At 35.0% G+C, this 20783-nt stretch overlaps 1 long non-coding RNA gene across 1 annotated transcript; it reads right to left on the bottom strand.

Moving 5' to 3' along the window:
- Window positions 1-1210: 1210 nt before the first annotated feature.
- LOC123583040 lies at window positions 1211-20517 on the bottom strand. Its single transcript, XR_006704714.1, has 3 exons — window positions 20369-20517; window positions 11430-11434; window positions 1211-1221 (listed from the first exon to the last, which is right to left on the bottom strand). It is a non-coding gene; the product is annotated as an uncharacterized LOC123583040 (long non-coding RNA).
- Window positions 20518-20783: the final 266 nt, after the last annotated feature.

Raw genomic sequence — 20783 nt, 5'->3', positions numbered from 1 at the left:
TTCTAAACCTATTTTCTTTAGAGTTCTCTGACAGGCTAAATAGGATTGCTTTTTTTTTTTTTTTTTGGAAAATTATAGAAACAAAACTGTATATATTATGCAACAGTTAAAAATATATAGCCATGAAAATAATAAAGTTTGTTAATTGTCCGTGATGGATCTCAGTTGTTTATAATTATGAAATGCTTGACAATTAAAAACAATGTTGTTGACTTGCAAAAAATGTTATCATCCTTGGAAAGGTATAAGTTTACTTACATTTATTTCTCAATTCTAATTAAAAATACATTAACGTGAAGGTTACATTCCTACTTTTTCTTGTTTTCATTATTAACCAGTCATCTATTTCTTTCTATATAAACTGATTGCTTTTTTTCAAGAGCAAAAAAATAATGGGAAAATAATTTTCCAATAAATGCATTCTGAGCATGTAAAATGTTCTTCCATTCAACAAATTTTCGTGATCACTATGTATATGTCAAGCATAAAAGTGAACAAAGCATATTTCTAGACCTCATGGAGGTTATACTTTAGCACAGGATATCAATAATCAGGAAAATGCATAATGTATAATTGAGATAGCGATTAGCGTTATAAATAAAACAGAGCAGTGACAAAGGAAAAGAAGGGCTTAGGAATAAGCTAATGTTTTTAAATTTTTTTTTAAAAATGTTTATTTTTGAGAGAGAGAGTCAGAGCACAAACGGTGGAGGGGCAGAGAGAGAGGAAGACATAGAATCTGAGGCAGGCTCCAGGCTCCAAGCCATCAGCACAGAGCCCAACACGGGGCTTGAACCGACGAATTGTGAGATCGTGACCTGAGCCGAAGTCGGACGCTCAACCGACTGAGCCACCCAGGCACCCCAGGAATAAGCGAATACTTAAACAAAATGTCAGGGAAAGCATTCTGGAGGTGACATTTGAGCAAAGACTTAATAAAATAGAAGATGTGAATAATTCAGCTAACTGAAAGAAAATTATTCTAAGCAGAGCCAAGTCCCTGGGACAGTAGAATGTGTGACATGGTCAGTAATCAATAAGGCATGGCCTAGAGCAGTGTAGCCGGGGAAGAATAGGGGTCACAAAACACGGAAATGGAATCAGATTGTGGGATTGTGATGAGATTTACAGGCAGTATTTAAGATTATGATCTTTACTAGATAAAATTGGAATCCAGTAGAGAATTCTGAGAAAAAAAAAAAAAGAGTGAAAAAAATCTGTCTTATGCTTATTAAAATTATTCTAGTTGTGTTACTAAGAATTAATTCTAGAGGAACAAACAGAAAGAGAGAGACATCATTAAGCAACAATTTCAGATAAGACCCATATTGGGTTCTGGTCTAACATGAGGGACTAGAATCTTAGAAACATAGTTTTTAAAAAAGCAGTTTAATTCTGGAAATATTTTGAAAACACCAGAAAGAAAATTTGCTTTTAAATTGCATGTGTAATGTGAGAGAAAAAGAATAGTCAAGGATGGGGCCCCTGGGTAGCTCAGTTGGTTAAGCGCCAACTTTGGCTCAGGTCATGATTTCAGTTTGTGAGTTCAAGCCTCGCGTCAGGCTCTGTGCTGACAGCTCAGTGCCTGAAGCTGTTTCTGATTCTGTGTCTCCTTCTCTCTTTTCCCATTTTCCTGCTCATGCTCTGTTTTGGTCTCTTTCTCTCAAATATAAATAAACATTAAAAAAATGAAAAGAATAGTCAAGGATAACTTTGCCATTCAGGGCTTGAAAAACTGGAAAAGTGAAGTTGCTACTTACATGGATTAGAAAGAATGCATAACAGCATCTATTACACATTCAAGTGTAGAAATCATTTGTAGATGTTGTATATATGAATTTGTGACTCACAAGAGTGATCTAGGCTTGAAATACAAATTTGCAAATCATTGGCATGGAGGTGGCATATTTGAAGCAATGAGATTAGGTAAAATGGGCAGGAAATAAATGCATTGAGAAAAGAGTAGAGGGCCAAAAACTGAATATCAGGCTTTCAAATATTTGGAGGTCAGTGGTATTAACAAAAATTATAAATGTAGTCTAGAAAGGAATGTCTTGTGAAGAAATAGCAATACTGAGAATATTAACTGTCTTGAAAGCAAAGAGAAGACTGTGATTCAAGGAGGAAGAAGTGTAGAAAAATATCAAATGTTGACAGAAGTTTGAGCACGATGAGAAATGACAAATGGCCATGGATTTTCAAACATGGAAATTATCCATAATCTAACAAAAGTCTTATGTTGTGGAGTGGGCATAGGGGTGAAATTGTCTTACTCTGGCATGGATTAAAAGGAGTCATAAAAGAGAAGTACCTATGTGCAGTGAATTTAAAACTAAATTTTTAAAATAGTTTTACTCTAATGGGGAGCAAAGAAGTATTAGAGGACCTGAAACAGAGTGTGGGGTCGGAGAAGAGGATAAAGAAGATGAAAAGGACAGGGCGCCTGGGTGGCTCAGTCGGTTAAGCAGCCGACTTCGGCTCAGGTCATGATCTCCCAGTCCGTGAGTTCAAGCCCCATGTCGGGATCTGTGCTGACAGCTCAGAGCCTGGAGCCTGTTTCAGATTCTGTGTCTCCCTCTCTCTGACCCTCCCCTGTTCATGCTCTGTCTCTCCCTGTCTCAAAAATAAATAAAACATTAAAAAAAAAAAAAAAAGAAAAGGTAACAGAAACTGGATTCAAGGTGACTTGGAGTTTAAGAATTATTGTAGTTTAGGACTAAGGTAGAATGACCTAGAAAACTAAAAGTCAAGATTTAAAAGATCAAAAGATTTTCCTTATCACAAGAAAATAAATTTATTTGCAACTATGTATGGTGACAAACGTTAACTAGACCTATGTGGTGATGATATTTTTGCAACACACACAAATATTGAATTATGTTGTACACCTAAAAGTAATACAATATGGCAACTATATCTCTATAAAAACTAGACCAAAGATTAAAAGATTTAAGGTGAGATTTAACACACATGGATTCTTGGAATTGAGACTCCATCAAAAATTCAATAATACATAATTCACTGAGATTTTACCATAGGATTGGCAAATTTTGCAGTATAAAGTCTTGGAAGAGGGTACTTTTAATAATATCTAATAGTGGCTGTGATAGGGACTGCTTGTACTTACAAATATCTGTCTCCTTCTCTCTCGTATTTATCACCAGATAATATATTCCAGTTGCCTTATATGCAAAGAAATTATGTGACTGTATTCCATTCAGTAAAATGTTGATGGAAGCGACGTGTTTGATTTAAAGATTTTCGTCTAGATCTTTCCTTCCCATGCTCTTTTACTTGTTTAGCATGCTAGTTAGATAAAACAATCAGTCAAGGGGCTGTTAAGGCCTAGAATATAATAGAGCGACTATGTGGAAGGTTTTTGAGTATCTGAATAAATGCATAAAGAAGGGCCACTTCTCAGGTGTGAAACAACTCTCAAGCAACAAGGCGGTGGTTAGCTGCTAGGTTGGCTTGCCATACCTCGAAAGATTTGGCGACTAAGGAGAGAACGAGGCAAGGTCAATTTAGACAGTATATTACTTATGGTACAGAAAGTAACATGGACTTCATGTTCTCCTCAGGTCCGTTGCTTCTCAAGTCTCAAAGCGGCAATGTGGACGATGCTCTATATACAGTGTGTCTGTGTGACAGATGAGAAACACTGAGCTTACAAGCAGACAAACAAAAAACAATTGTATAAGACTGCTTCTGCTAAAACAGTCCATCCTTCCCTCTAAAGAATAAAGATAAATATCCTTTATTATCCTGACTAAGTGCCGTATTTTGCCTCTGACCCAGAGGGAGACAGAATTACTAGCTTCCAAAGTTTTTGTCACATAAACATCTTTGATCCCGTTATCTAATAAATAAATAAGTCATAGGGATATAATATACAACATGGTTTTCTAGTTAATACTAAACTTCATATTTGAAAGTTTCTGACAGAATAGATCTTAAAAGGTCTCATCACAGGAAAAAAATGTATAACTATGTACATTATGGAAAACAACATATGTGATGGATTTTAACTATATTAGACTTGTCAAGGTGATCATTTTGAAATATATACAAACTGAATCATCATGTTGTATGCCTGAAACTAATTTAATGTTATGTGTCAATTACATCTCAACCAAAAAAAAATTTTTTAAATGCTAATGCAGAAGAGAAAGCTGTCACAAGACATGCAAAACACTCGGTTGAATTGTCTCATGGCACCGGGCATCAAACTATAGATTCATTCACTGTATTGTGAGACATAAACTTAATACTGTTATGCTTGTTGTTTGTTTTCCAGTTTGAGATATAACTGACATACAGCATGTATTAGTTTAAAGTTTACAAAATGATGATTTGTTGTGTATATATATTGCAAAATGATTACTACAGTAAGTTAGGTTAATATCCATCACCTCACATACTTACAATTTTTTCTTGTGATGAGAACTTTTAAGATTGACTCTCTTAGAAACTTTCAAATATACAGCACGATTTTGTTAATTATAGTTAACATGCCGCAAATGACATGCTGTAAATTACACTCTCAAAATTTATTTGTCTTATAACCGGAAGTTTGTAACTTTGAACATTCTTTAATCATTTTCTCCACCCCCCTTCCCCCTTCTCTGGCAACCACCAATCTCTTCTCTGCTTCAATAAGTTTAGTGTGTTTGTTTTTTGTTTTTTTTTAAGATTGCACACATGAGTGAGATCATAGAGCATTTGTCTTTCTCTGTCAAACTTATTTTACTTAGTATAATGCTTTCAAGTTCCACCATGCCATTTCAAATGGTAGGATTTCCTTTTTTATGCCTAAACAATATTCCATTGTATATATTTATTACAACTTCTTTATCCAGTCATCCACTGATGGACACTTAGGTTGTTTTCATGTCTTAGCTATTGTAAATAATGCTGCTATGAACATGAGGGTGCATGTATCTTTTTGAAATGATGATTTTGTTTTCTTTGGATATATATCTAGAAGTGAAATTGCTAGACCATAAGGTAGTTCTATTTTTAACTTGTTAAAGAACCACCATACTGTTTTTCACAGAGGCTGCACCAATTTACCTTCTCAGCAACATTGTACAAGGGTTTCCTTTTCTCTGTGTCCTTACTAACACTCATTATCTCTTGTTTTTTTGGTGGTAACCATTCTAACATGATATTTCATAAACGCCTCCCCCCATAAAAAGAGAGAGAGAGAGAGAGAGACCAAAATTAAAGGATAAAAGAAGTAAAAATTAGAGCCAATTAGAGTCTTTATTATTAAAATTGTTAGCTATGATGACTAATTACTGTAAGAATTATCTGTGTTGAATTGAAAAAGAAGGGAAATTAAAATATGACAGAAAAAAGGAGCTAAGAAGGAAAGAAACTGAAAAGGATCTTATTTTGTCAAAGACAGAATTTCACACAGTGATATATCATCTTGGTGAAAGCTTGGGGCAGAGGGTAATGCAAAATTCTTTAGTATTTTCCTGTCCTATAAATAGAGAAGACTAGACAAATAGCTAGAAATGATACCTCTCAATCCCTGACAGTGCAGTAATTTGTGTAGAAAGAAATTGAAAAACCCTCTTTATGTTCCTTTAAAAATATGTGCTGTAGGTTCATTTCCATTCCATCATTGCTAAAGGAGATGAACACCTCTCTGTGTATTTATCAAAGTGGAGAGTTCTTAGTAAGTGATATCAGACTATAATGAGTTGAGTGGTCGTCCTCAGAAAGACACATCCACACTCTCATCCCTGGGATATGTGAATGTTACTTTATTTGGAAAAGGAGTCTTTGTAAATACAGTTAAGAGTCTTGAGATAATGAGATAATCCTTCATTGTTCAGATCAGCCTTAAATTCAACGTTCAGTGTCTTTGTAATGGACACAGAAAAAGAAAAGAGACTAGCATTGTGACCATGATGGCAGAGAGTGGAGTGAAGTAGCCTCTAGTTGAAGAAATACTGACAACCACCAGAAGCCATAAAAGGCAAAAAACACATTTCCCTCAGGCAATATGGAGAGAATACACGACTGAACTCAAATATACCTTGAGTTCAAATGTCTGGTCTTCAGAACTATGAGAGAACAAAATTCTGTGTTTTAATCCATCAAGTTTGTGTTAATCTGTTAGGACAGCCTTAGAGATCTAACACACAGGGATAAAGGTAGAATTTATCAACACTGAGGTGAATGAATTTAGAGCCTATACTCAGGGTAGGATAATGCTGACTCTAGAAGACAGAGAGAGCATAGACAAGGGGTTCCTGTGGCCTGAAAAACAGGTTTTGTGTAATCAGTAGATCTTATGTGGAGATAACTGGGAACATTTAAAATATGTCCTTTTCACAATTAATGAGCCATCTCCTGGTTACTCTTGGCTAAATTATTATTATTATTATTTTTTAATCAAACTGGTTTTATTCAAAATGTCTGTCTTGAACGGCTGCGAAGGTCCTATTGGTACTAGTGATACTAATGGGTAAACCAAAACCAAGTAACTACCCTACATATATATTAACTACCTTACATATATATTAAAAAGGATAGGTTTATGTAAAGCGGCATTACTAATAAATTGAGTGGTGTATTATTCAAAGATTATAGATAAAATTTCTATTTGCACTTTGAGCGAGCAAATAAAGATTAAATATCTTGAAGGGTACATAGTAGATTAGCAGGTATATACCAAGGAAAGGTTGATGGGTGTATAAGAGAAAGATAACTGTTTCACATACTATTGACAACATCTGTATTTAACACTTCCTCGGTCAAAGATATGCCAAGCAAAATTTTGTGTAGTTGTGCAGCTCTAATGTAATAAGAAGAACAAACCATATACCATGTATATCAACTGTGAAGTAGGTATTTTTTGTTATCTTTATTTTGTTAATCACTATATATCATAAATGATTTAGCAGAGGGAATTACAAAATAAGCATAGGAGTGAGGTATAAATATCTCAAGGATCTTGTAATTCAGTTATGGAGGTAAAACTGTTATGAGAAACTATAGTCAGAATTTGAAATATACACCCACATCTCTCCACACAGAGATACAGACACATACCCAATTTCATGCGGTTGATGTTCAGAGGTTAAAAGAAACTAAGGTAAGCTGTACTTGTCTGGAGTTACTTCAAGTAGCAAATGGGATCTGAATTAGACGTGAGACATTTCAAAAGCATTGAAAGAAAACATAGAGAAGAAAAATGTCAGGAATATAATAGTAAAAAATATCTCAGAGCTGAATGGCATAGGATTTAAAATGGAAAGAATAACAATGTTTAACAAAATCAATAAAAATATTCACCTTTAAAGAAATCTTTTAGATATATCAAAAAAAAATATTGGTACACTAAGAAGAAAGATACAAATCTAAATATTCCAGCAAGTTGAAAACAAAGCAAACAGGGGCGCCTGGGTGGCTCAGTCGGTTAAGCGTCTGACTTCAGCTCAGGTCATGATCTCGTGGTCCGTGAGTTCGAGCCTCGTGTCGGGCTCTGGGCTGATGGCTCAGAGCCTGGAGCCTGCTTCCGATTCTGTGTCTCCCTCTCTCTCTGCCCCTCCCCCGTTCATGCTCTGTCTCTTCTGTCTCAAAAATAAATAAAAAGTTAAAAAAAATTTTTTTAAAAGAAAAAAAAAAGAAAACAAAGCAAACAAAAACATATAATAAATCTAATGGAACAAGAATCAAACTGTTAAGAAACTTCTTCAAGTATTATTTAAAGACCACGAGAAAACTGTTTTAAAATTTAAGATAATTTTGAATGCATAATTTTATTCCCACTTAACTTTTTTTAATCAAGACTTCAGGATTTTTTTTCCAGTGCAACTAGGGAATAAGACAAGAATAAAGACTGAAGGAAAGGGTGGGCTCAAGTCAGGACAGGAGTAAAAGAAGTTCTGTCAAGTAATATATGGTATAAATCCATTCACCAATAAAGATATCTCTAAGAAAAAGAAATCCTAAACTGTTGTTAGGAACATCGTTTGCATACCACTAGCATTGTGGTATTAGATACATGAACAAGAGACATCCAATGGTAGCCCAGTATTTTTCTCCATAGTGAATGTACTTCGACAGTCACAAAAGTCTGAATTTTAATAATTAGTTTCAGCTCTTACAATCAATTGAGGTCACAAAATTGAAAGCCAAATTGAAATAAAAGATTTAAGTAATGTTACAAAAAGAATGAAATCATTATCATCTTTGAGGATAAAAAAGACATAATTTGTAGGTTTGAGATCTGAAATTTGGGAGACAAGGTGAATAGTGGGAGGGGAGGACTAATCTCTTTAGCTTATAAAATTGGAGTAGAAATACTGTGATGGGTAGTGATACATGAAATAGAAATAGAAATGTGCTATTTGAAATATACAGTTAACCATTGAAATGGAGGGAGGAATAAAAAAGGTATGTCGAATTTGTCCCTATCTATCAAAGCAAGAGAGAAAGAGAATGTATCACCAGATGATAAACTTTTTGAAAGATCTGCTTAAACATTAGTGAAGCATTTATGTATTAGTGAGAATATATGCCAAGCTGTCATAACAATTTATAGGTGTTCAGATACAATAAAGATTTATTTTTTCTCACTTATCAGTTGAAAAGTAGGAAGATGTTTGAAACCAGGTAAGTTGTTTTATTCAGCAAATTCTTCGAAGAACCCAAGTTCCTCTTATCTCCTTTTGTAGTCATCATGGGATATTATCCTAATTCACTTAATTAGAGCTGACTTGATAGAATACTCACACATGGGCATGGGCGGGTAGAGAAAGGATACAGAAGGTGGGTAACTTCTTTTTTAAATAACATGACCTGAGAACGTAAATCAAATTCCAGCGATAAAAAAATAATAATAATTTCATGGACAAATATGGGTATAAGAGAGGTCGGACAATGCAGTTTCTATCTGGGGTGGCTCATATCTTCTAAAACATGAGTGTTTCTATTACTTTAAAACAGGGGGAGAACAGGATACTGGGAACAGTCAGTGGTGTCCTCTACAATTCACTCTATTACCTCTAAGGGTATAAATGCATTCCCCTTACTATAAACACACGATTTCCACCCCTGCAACAAGAGAAACTCATGTATCTCCTCTACTTAATTAATTATCTCAATCATCATTTTCACCAACTATTTGCTACTATCTACTATCTGGTTATTTAATCCAATCAGGTTATTTTTTTCTTTTCTTTTCTTTTCTTTTCTTTTCTTTTCTTTTCTTTTCTTTTCTTTTTTCTTTTCTTTTTCCTTTCCTTTCCTTTCCTTTCCTTTCCTTTCCTTTCCTTCCCTCTTCTTTCCTCTCCTCTCCTCTCCTCTCCTCTCCTTTCCTTGTCTTTTCATCCAGGTTATTTCTTATGGCAATATCCCACTTGTTATGCCACAGAGTAAAGCAACGATGTGTTAGTTTTGTTTTTATTATGTCATCATTTTATTATATTAGAACCCTTCTTTGCGCCATAGAATAAATAAAATGCCTTAAAATTAAAAAGAAATGAAATGCCAGTTTCTGCATTAATTAGGATATGCACTAATTTGCTATAACAATAAGACCTTAAAGTTCATACACTTAAATGACACTTAAATTTGACAGATGTGTATTTCTTTCTTCCAGAACAGTCTAGTGTAGTAGACAGCTAGGTCACATAAGTGGTTATTTTCCACGAGGATACCGGGGGACCCAGTTTTCCTTGTTCTATTGCTTTGGTCACCTGCAGGGTATCTCTCCCTCATGTGCTGGCTCACTAGCAGCACACTTGGGAATAAAGAAAAGAGAGAAACAGAAGACCATCATACTAATATTTTTAAATTTATGACTAGAAGCTACTTCTATGCCATTGGCTTGAGTGTAATCACATGGCCACACATAACAATATGACTGGCCTGGAAAGGAAGTTCCTAGCTCTGCACAGAGGCTTATGGCCAGATGGAATAAGGGGAGAATAGGTAAGGTAGGAAAATTAGAAGTCTGTCACAGGGGAAAGCCAGTGAAGACTTAAAAACAGAAAGAATTAAAATGGTTTCTAAAGAAGTGGGTTTAGGTATAGGATGAATGGCAAAAGGAATTCTTGATTTTCATAATGAAACTGTTTTATAATTTTTATATTTAAGAATCATGTTGCATGGAATGCTATGGTTACCTTTTAAAAATTAAACCACAAAACACTATACAGCCTTGAGAAACATGAGGAAAAGTTGAAGAAGAGTGAGAAAAGGCAGAATCAAGGTAAAAACGTGTACATTTGAAAATATGGGGGCGCCTGGGTGGGCTCAGTCGGTTAAGCGTCCGACTTCGGCTCAGGTCATGATCTCGTGGTCCGTGAGTTCGAGCCCCACGTCAGGTTTTGTGCTGACCGCTCAGAGCCTGGAGCCTGTTTCAGATTCTGTGTCTCCCTCTCTCTCTGACCCTCCTCTGTTCATGCTCTGTCCCTCTCTGTCTCAAAAATAAATAAACGTTAAAAAAAAAGAAAAAAAAAAGAAAATATGTAGTGTTGTAAGAGTTTATGATACAAAAATTAACATTTGGGATCTAGATAGTGCTTATACTATGTATAGAAATATAGCGATTCTTAATTTTCCTGAGGTTAATAAAACAAATGTTCCCCCTTTCTCCAACACTTAGAGCATGGCCACTTAACAGTTTTAAACCTTACAGCATCATTAAAGAAAAAACCGAAGCAAAATAAATAAAAAGAAAATACCTTTTCCCTTATAAACTTTGGAGTTCTTGCCCTAGTCACAAAGTAAAATTTACAGTGGGAGATAGGCTTAGAAGTGTGTATCACGTGAGGACACATGACTGTGTGTGTGTGTGTGTGTGTGTGTGTGTGTGTGCGCGCGCATGTGCGCGCACATGCATATGGTTCGAGGAAGAGAAGACATGGAATGCCTTGTAAATAATATATTTCATGTTTGTATTTAAAAAAATTTTTTTTTCAACGTTTATTTATTTTTGGGACAGAGAGAGACAGAGCATGAACGGGGGAGGGGCAGAGAGAGGGAGACACAGAATCGGAAACAGGCTCCAGGCTCTGAGCCATCAGCCCAGAGCCCCACGCGGGGCTCGAACTCCCGGACCGCGAGATCGTGACCTGGCTGAAGTCGGACGCTTAACCGACTGCGCCACCCAGGCGCCCCGTCATGTTTGTATTTTTAAAAATAAGTTGCCATCGCTAGCTAATTTCCTCATATTTGTTTTAGACACATTATCTATTTTGAGTGTTTAAATAGTAATGTGAAGGTTCAAAATCAAATGACAAACTTGATCAAATAAGCATGCTTTTAGTCTCATCATATTTCTCAATTCTAATACATCACGACATTCACAGATGTAAAGAATTACAGGCATAAAGAACTGGGAGAGCATGCAGTGTCTACATATTTCATATATTCCAACACTCTTGATTTAGAGATAAGGAGACTGAGACTCAGATGACATATCTTACTCAAGATCATTGAGCTAATTTTTCATGGGTCTGTAAGTACTAACCACAAGTCTAACTATAGGTAAGAACAATGAGAATCAGGTGATGGAATTTCTATCAGATATGGATAGATCATCAAACTCACAGGTTTACTGACTCAGTGAAAATAACTTTACAAAGTTACTCATGAAAAAATTTACCTTAAAAAAAGAAGATGAACCTGTCACTTAAAGTAGATATTTCAAGAAATATTGTACTCTGACTTCAACATGTGTTTTCAGATTATGTAATTACTTTCAACATATAATGCACATTTACTATCTATTTTTATCGTTGAAATAAGTCTTTCCAAAATTTATTATGGTTACACTTTCACTGAAACAAAGCATTGTCTTAAAACCATAATTTAAAAAAAGTATTGCTATCTCAATGTACAATATGAGCACATTATTGTATTTATTTTTTAAAGTTAAGACATGAGTAGTATCTAAGAACTTGTTATTTTCTCTAGCCAAAAAAAATACATGATGTTAGTGAATATCATACTTGCAAATCCATTTAAGATTATACACATGTATTTGTCTAAATTTGTTTATAGTATTAAAATGATTTATGTCTTTCATTTTGAAGATGTCTTTGGAAAAGCATTCCTCGCGTTTCTTCTGGAATGACAAAATATTTCTTAATTTACTTATTAGAGAGGTCTGAAACTGTAATTTCAAATATATTTCAGAAGAAGTATGCAGAGTCATTTATATTTCATCATTAAATATGAAGATACTAAGCACTTGTACTTCCCTCTCCTAAAACGATCATGAAAATCATCACTATACAGTTTACCCTTGTTTCCTGATTATAGACCTGGCCATGCACCAAAGACAAGTGTGCCCTCGAATTGGTGATAAATGCCAGGTGCACCTAGAAATGCTTCCACTTATGCAACTATTACTGCTCTGCCACCCAGCAAAAACCTTATGAAATTCTATGTTAGCTGCTTCACTGCCTTTTGCTATCTGAAAAGCCATTCTTCCCTTAAGCCTATTATAAATAAGTGGGTTAAAGAAAAAAAATATATGAAATGCTAGTGGAGTGTAAGGAAAAGTTTATTCCCCACTGTGGTCTATAATCACCGCACATGGCCTTCCGAGTATTGAGAGAATTGTTACTAAATGTAAGGAAATGTGGAATTGATACAAATTAGAATGACTTCTCTTTAGCGAAGCCTAACATTTGAACCCGTTTTAGTTTATTTTTCGGCAGCAAAAAGTGTGCCGGATACAGTTTTTTTTTATTAATACAAAGACATTACATAATATAGCAGACAATGTGAAGTGAAATTTGATTTCATGGATTGTAAAATACGTACATTTTAAACTATCAGTTTGTTATTATCTGCTTCAAGAGGGAAACCTAATTCTTCACCTCTGACAGCATGATAAATCATAGTTTTTGAAAACACTAGAATAAAGTATTTTGACATTTGGGGACACAGTAAATATTTTATGAACCAAGAGGGGCCAGTTCAATTTATTGCATTGACTAATTTTAAGCACATCAATTTTTTCAGGGGAAACAAACTAGTCTGAAAAGAGAACTAAAAGAATATTTAAAGACATGATTAAACTATATATACAGTGACCATGACATTTAGAACATTTACTTGTTCTTACTAGATTTAGTATTGGTAAAAAGTAGCTGTGAAATTCTTCTTTTTGATCCAGCGGAATGTAATTGATAGAAAAGGGAGCATTTTACTGCTCTCTGGTGAGGAAATTACTTGATGGTGATAATAAATTAATAATGAACTGCATCATGCATTTCACACCCAACAAATGTCAAACTTCATACTAACCGAATCTAAAGAAGACATGCCTGCATTCCATGAAAAAGTAAAATGATAAAAACAGTGATTTTAAAATACCATTTACTATTCTTCTTGAAGACAGTTCCTTGGTGAATCAGTGAGAATGGCTTGATCCTGTATCATAATTACATAATTGAAATTACATACAATTTATTGTAATATAGCCTTCATACTCGTACAATAAAAGATTAAATTATAATTACTTCATGTCCACAGCTAATGAATAAAATAAGTAGATTAATTAAACAATTAGTATCCATAATATTTTGAGCTATTAGCACAATTTTATCAACTTTTGTTATTATTAAAAAATATGTTATAGTATTTAATAAAATGATGGAAAGTGAATTCAATTAAGGAGCCTACAAGTTTTGAGAAAATGAGAGCTTGGATAGCTTTTCACATCTTAGACTTGTTTTGATTCAATTCTCCTCCCATATCAGGTTTCAAACACTACAAGTTAGAAAAGAAAATGAACTCTCCTATATAAGCTTGTTTATGCAATTTTTCTTTCCTAAGACAATGCCTTAGACAATCAATGGTGTTCTATCATAGGTGTTTATCAAGAAATGAGGCATGCAAATCTAGAGATGGCCATTTGATGTCTCTGTAGAATTCAGGGGAAAAAATGGGAGCATGTAAGCCATTTTTATCACCTTTGCCTATTTTCCACATGAAAAGTGCCTGCATGTTCAACTTCCACCATGAATTGATTTGAGCATGTTTTTATTCTCCCAGTATTGTAATAAATTTCAAGAAAAATAAATATATTTTTTTTAATTTGAGTATAGTTGACACACAGAGTTATATTAGTTTCAGGTGTACAAAATAGTGATTTGACAACTCTATACATTATGCTATGCTTACCGCAAGTGTAGTTACCATTTGTCACCATGCAACACTATTACAATACCATTGATTATATTCCCTATGTTGGACCCTTTATTCCCATCATTTATTCATTTCATAACTAGAAGCTTCTGTGTCCCACTCCCCTTTGCTCATTTTGCCCATCTTTCCAGCCTCTCTCCTCTGGCAATTATCAGTTTGTTCTCTGTATTTATACTCTGATTTTACTTTTTGTTTGTTTAATCATTTTTTTTTTTTTTTTTAGATTCCACATATAAATGAAAGTATGATAGGAAAAGATAGAGTTCAGTAGTCAGAGAGGGAGAGGATAGGACCTAAGTTCCCTGGGAAGGGAAAAACACATATTTTGGAACAATGCTGGGAGTGTCTGACCACAGTAAACTCCCTAGGGTGTAAAGTTCTCTTAAGAATGTAACAGACATCATCTACTCACCTTCAGGTTTCCCTCAGGAATTTGACAAAAGTCCTAACTAAAAATAAGTAGTACACCATAAGACATGTGATCCACAAGAAATGGTTCACCCTCATATAATGGAATCGAGCCAATTAGGAATGGACCACCCAGCATCTAGAGCCATGAAGCCAATAAGGGTGGGACCCGAGAGGAAACAGGGGGGAAGGGAAGGGAGGGCTGACCAGAAAGTTATAAAACAAGGATGGTTGCCTATAGTCATAGGCATTCACTTTTGAATGCCCCTCTCTGTAAAGACAGCTTTCATACTATTCTTCCTTGTACTATACTAAACTTTTGCTTATTGCATATTTTGTGCCTGTCTCTTCATTCCATGGACTGGTGAGACAATGTATCTCGAGAATTGGGATAAAAAATCCTGCAACAAAATCATATGATATTTGTCTTTCTCTGTCTTATTTCACTTAACATAATGTTTCTAGGTCCATCCATGTTTCACCAATTTATTTTGACACATTGGTGGAATTTATTAAAATAATTGGCAAGTATACTTAAGTTAACCCATAATTAACTTAAAATGTGTACTATGACTACACCTATTGTGATCAGTATTGAGTAATGTATAGAATTGTTGAATCACTATGTTGTGCACCTAAAGTTAATATAACATGCTTCTCAACTATTCTTCAATAATAAAAAAAAAAAACACAAAAAGAAAAATGTGTACTAGTAAAAAAGATCATCTCTTGAGCAGAAGTCAAGTTAGCAGAGTAGTAAGGGGACCTTGGCTGGTCTCATCCCTTGAACACATAGATAGATATACATCAAACCACATGAACATGCAGGAAATTGATCTGAGGATTAACAGAACAATCTGCATAACTTAAGGGAGAGAACACAGCAGTTACATGATACAGAGAGGTAAACTGAGGGCAAGGAAGAGCTGCTGTGCCACAGAAGGATAGAGTTGTCTTGGTGGAAAGGAGGAAGACAGAAGAGAAGAGAGAGCAGAGCATTGAGTTTGCACAAGAAAACACTCCCTTTGATAGCAGCTAGAGAAAAAGAATGAAAACATGAATAAGGAAATACATAAGAAAACTGTTCCCCAAAACCATTGGTGGGGGAAAAAAGAGAGGGTTTCAATATGGCCAGTTTTTTATAAACAACAGAGCACAAAGTCTGAAGTTTCAGATGTAAGACCCTAGCAATGCTCCAGTGAGGAAGTAGGGCAGAGCCCCAGCTGTGGGTAGCTTTGTCTGAAGGTCCTCTGGGTTGCACAGGAAAAAGAGATTCCCCTGCTTGGAGTGTAATTGGTAGAGATGATATGGCCAGATGAGGGCAACAAACCCTGGTACTGACTGTGTATTACAATTTACCATAAACTCTGAGCAATGCTCCATGGTATACCTATTTCCTGGGACAAGCCAGCCCCAGCCACGACACGACAAGGCTTTCTCCCAGAGTATCAGTGTGGATTGGAGGCATAGGGTACTCTAAAGTATGGATTTTGAAACACAGTCACATCTGAGATAAAACTCTTGGGGGAGGTGCCGCCTGTAAGGCAGAGAGCTCAGACAAGACAGGGAGAAGGTCGGGGGAGCTGACAGAAGTGGGAGACACAGGATTATGACTGATCACATGTCTGTGAAGGCAGGAACTTCCTGCTCTGGAGACTAGAGAGTGGAGTAATGCTATTTTTATCATTAGCCCATTAACATTGATCAACCCAAGTGAGCTAAAAAGCTCTAGCAAGTGGAGAATGGAAGCATTACACCAAGCCTCACCCTCTGTTGACCTCCAGGCACATCTCCACTACAGCAAGTTGACCTGAGAATAAGAGTCGCAGAACTCTCCCTCAAAAGACCAGCATAAATCCCTCCCATAAACTTAGTCTACTGAACAAAGACTGTAACAAAATTTCAGCTCTAGGGGAAACTAGTTTTAGCTTAATTTGGACTTTTTTGTTTGCTCGTGTTTTTTCTTTCTTTCTTTCTTTCTTATTGTTTTTGCTTCTGTTTTTGTTTCTTTTGCTTCTTGGATACAGAAAGAACAAAATTGTTTCTCTTATTCTAATTTTTAATTGAATTTTTAAAATTTGTTATTTTATAAATTTTCAGTGTTTCTTTGTCTTTTCCTTTTTTTCTATTAAAATTCTCCTAACAAGTAAACCAAAACACACCTAAGATCTAGTTTCCTTTATTTGATTTTTTAAATTGAATTTTTTAAATTTCATTCTATTATTATTATTATTATTGTTGTTGTTGTTGTTTCTTCCTCCAAAATGACTAGATGGAGGAATTCACTTGGATAGAAAGAAAGGAGAAAGAAGATGACCAAGGATTTAATCAATGCAGATATAAGTAAGATAAACTATAATTTACAACAATGTTTACAAAGGTTCTAGATGGGCTTGTAAAAAGCATAGAAGACACCAAGAATACCTTTCTGAAGAGATAAAAAAACTTAAATCTAATCAGACGAAAATGAGAAATGATATAATTGAGATGCAAATGCAAATGGAGGCCACAAAACAAGGATGGATGAGCCAGAGGAGTGAATTATCAATATTGAAGTTAAAATTATGGAAAATAAAAAAGGTTGAAGGAAAGAAGGAAACAAAGGTTGGGAATCACAAAGGCAGACTTAGAGAACTCAGCAATTTATTAAAAGTAGTAGCATTCATATCACAGGAGTCCCAGAAGATGAAGAGAGAGAAAAGAGGGCAAAAGGTTTATGTGAGCAAATTATAGCTGAAAACTTCCCCTAATCTGGGGAAATACACAAGCATCAAAATCCAAGAAGTACAGAGAACTCCCATGAAATTAAACAAAAGCCAACAATTGCCAAATATATCATAGTTAAATTCACAAACTACAAAGACAAGGAAAGAATCCTGACAGCAACAAGGGGAAAAATGTCCTTAACCTACAAGAGAAGATAGATCAGGTTTGCTGCAGATACGTCCACAGACACTTGCCAGGCAATAAAGGAGTGGCAAAATATATTCAACTTGCTAAAGTGGAAAAATGCAGCCAAGAATAATCTACCCAGCAAGACTGCCATTCAAAATAGAAGGGGAGATAGAGTTTCTTAGACAAACAAATACTCATGAGTTTGTGAACACTAAGCCAGTCCTGCAAGAAATTTAAAGGGGTACTCTTTGATTGGGCGAGGGAGGTGGAGACCAAAAGCAACAAAGATTAGAAAGGACCAGACAGCATCACCAGAAACACCCAACTCCACAGGTAACACAATGGCACTAAATCCATATCTTTCAATAATCTCTAAATGTAAATGGACTAAATGCTCCAATCAAAGACATAGGGTATGAGGGGGAAAAAAAAACAATAAACCCAAGATCCATCTATATGATATTTATAAGAGACTCATTTTAGACCTAAAGACACCTGCAGATTGAATGTGAGGGGATGGAAAAATATAGATCATGCTAATGAACATCAAAAGAAAGTTGAAATAGCCATACTTCTATCAGACAAACCAGATTTTAAAACAAAGACTGTAACAAGAGATGAAGAAGGGCACCGTATCATAATTAAGGGGTCTATCCATTAAGATGATCTAAAAATGGTTAATATTTATGCCCTCAATGTGGCGGCACCCAGATATATAAATCAATTAATAACAAGCATAAAGAAACTCAGTAATAATAATGCAGTAATAGTACGGGAATTTAACACCCCACTGACAACAATGGACAAATATTTAAGCAGAAAATCAAAGAGGAAACAATGGCTTTGAATGACACACTGGATCCAATGGATTTAACAGATATATTCAGAACATTTCATCCCAAAGCAGCAGAATACACATTCTTTTGGAGTGCTCACAGAACATTGCCCAGAATATATCATACACTGGGTCACAAGTCAGTCCTCAACAAGTACAAAAAAGATAGAAATCTTACCATGCATATCTTCAGATCACAACACTATGAAACTTGAAATCAACCACAAGATAAAATTTGGAAAGCCCTCAAATACATGGAGATTAATAAGAATGAACAGATTAACCAAGAAATTAAGGAAAATATTAGAAAAAATTCATGTAAACAAATTAAAATGAAAACACAACAATCCAAAACCTTTGAGATGCAGCAAAGAGAGACCTAAGAGTGAAGTATACTGTAATTCATGCATTTTTCAAGAAGCCAGGAAAGTCCCAAATAAAACCTAACCTTACACCTAAAGGAGCTAGAAAAGGAACAGCAAATAAAGCCAAAACCAGCAGAAGAAAGGAAATAATAAAGAGAGAGCAGAAATAAAAGATACACAACAATAAGCAAAGAAACAAACCAACAAACAAAATCCCAGTAGAACAAATCAACAAAACTAAGAGCTGGTTCTTTGAAAGAATTAACAAAATTGATAAACCCCTAGCCAGACTTTTTAAAAAGAAAGAGAAAGGATCCAAGCAGATAAAATCACAAAAGAAAAGGGAGAGATGACAAACAACACCACAGAAATACAATTACAATAGAATATTATGAAATGTTATATGTCAACAAACTCAGCAATCTGGAAGAAATTGGCAAATTCCTAGAAACTCACATACTACCAAAATTGAAACAGGAAGAGATGGAAAATTTGCACAGACCATCAAAGATAATTGAATAATTAAACAAAATCTCCCAAAAAACAAGGGTCCTGGCCAGATGACTTCCCAGGGGATTTCTAACAAACATTTAGAGAAAAGTTAATACCTGGTCTTCTCAAACTGTTTCAAAAAATAGAAATGGAAGGGAAACTTCCAAACTCATTCTACAAAGTCAGCATTACCTTGATTCCAAAACCAAAGACTTCACTAAAAAGGAGAATTACAGGCCAATATCCTTGATGAAGATGAATGCAAAAATTCTCAGCCAGGTATTAGCAAATTCAACAGTGGATATAGATGGAACGTACCTCAACATCATAAAGGCCATATGTAAAAGGCCACAGCTAATCTCATCCTCAATGGGGAAAAACTGAGATACTTTCCCCTACAGGATATCCAGTCTCACCATTATTATTTAACATGGTACTGGAACTCTTAGCCTCAGCAATCAGATGACAAAAAGAAATAAAAGGCATCCAAATCTCCAAGAAGTCAAAATTTCACTATTTGCAAATGATATGATATTCTTTTCAAAAAACCTGAAAGTGTCCACCAAAATTGGCTAGAACTCATATAATAATTCAGCAAAGCCTCAGGATATAAAATTGACATGCAGAAATCTGTTGCATTTTTATATGCCAAAAATGAAGCAGCAGCAAAAAAATTAAGGAATCAATCCAATTTGTAATTGCACACACACACAAAAAGATACCTAAGAATAAGCCTAACTAAAGAGGTAAAAGATCTACATTCTGCAAACTATAGAACACTTACAAAGAAATTGAAAAAGACATAAAGAAATGGAAAAGTATTCTATATTAATAGATTGGAAGAGCAAACATGGCTAAAATGTTTATACTACCCAAAACAATCTACACATTTAATGCAATCTCTATCAAAATACCACCAGTATTTTTCACAAAGAACAAACAATCCCAAAATTTGCATGGTACCACAAAAGACCCTGAATAGCCAAAATGATCCCGAAAAAGAAAAACAACATTGGAGGCATCACGATTCTAGATTTCAAGTTATGTTACAAAGCTATAATTATCATGACAGTATGGTACTGGCACAAAAACTGACACAGAGATTAATGAAACAGAATAGAAAACTTAGAAATAGACCCACAACTATATGGTCAACTAATCTTTGACAAAGCAGGAAAGAATACACAATGGAAAAAAGATAGTCTCTTTACCAAATCATATTGGGAAAACTAGATGACAGCATACAGAAGAATGAACCTGGACCACTTTCTTACACCATACATAAAAACAATTCAAAGTGGATGAAAGACCTAAATGTGAGACAGGGAACCATCCAAGTCCTAGAGAAGAACACAGGCAGTAACCTCTTTGACCTCAGCTGGAGCAACTTCTTATTAGACACATTGCTGAAGGTAAAGGAATCAAAAACAAACATGTAGTATTGGGACTTCATCAAGACAAAAAGCTTCTGCACAATGAAGGAAACAATCAACAAAACTAAAAGGCAGCTGACAGAATGGGAGAAGATATTTGCAAGTGACACATTAGATAAAGGGTTAGTAAACAAAATCTATAAAGAACTTATCAAACTCAACACCCAA

Source organism: Leopardus geoffroyi, chromosome B1, assembly GCF_018350155.1.
Source record: "Leopardus geoffroyi isolate Oge1 chromosome B1, O.geoffroyi_Oge1_pat1.0, whole genome shotgun sequence".
Lineage (NCBI taxonomy): Eukaryota > Metazoa > Chordata > Mammalia > Carnivora > Felidae > Leopardus > Leopardus geoffroyi.
This window is presented reverse-complemented; position numbering and strand designations above follow the sequence as displayed.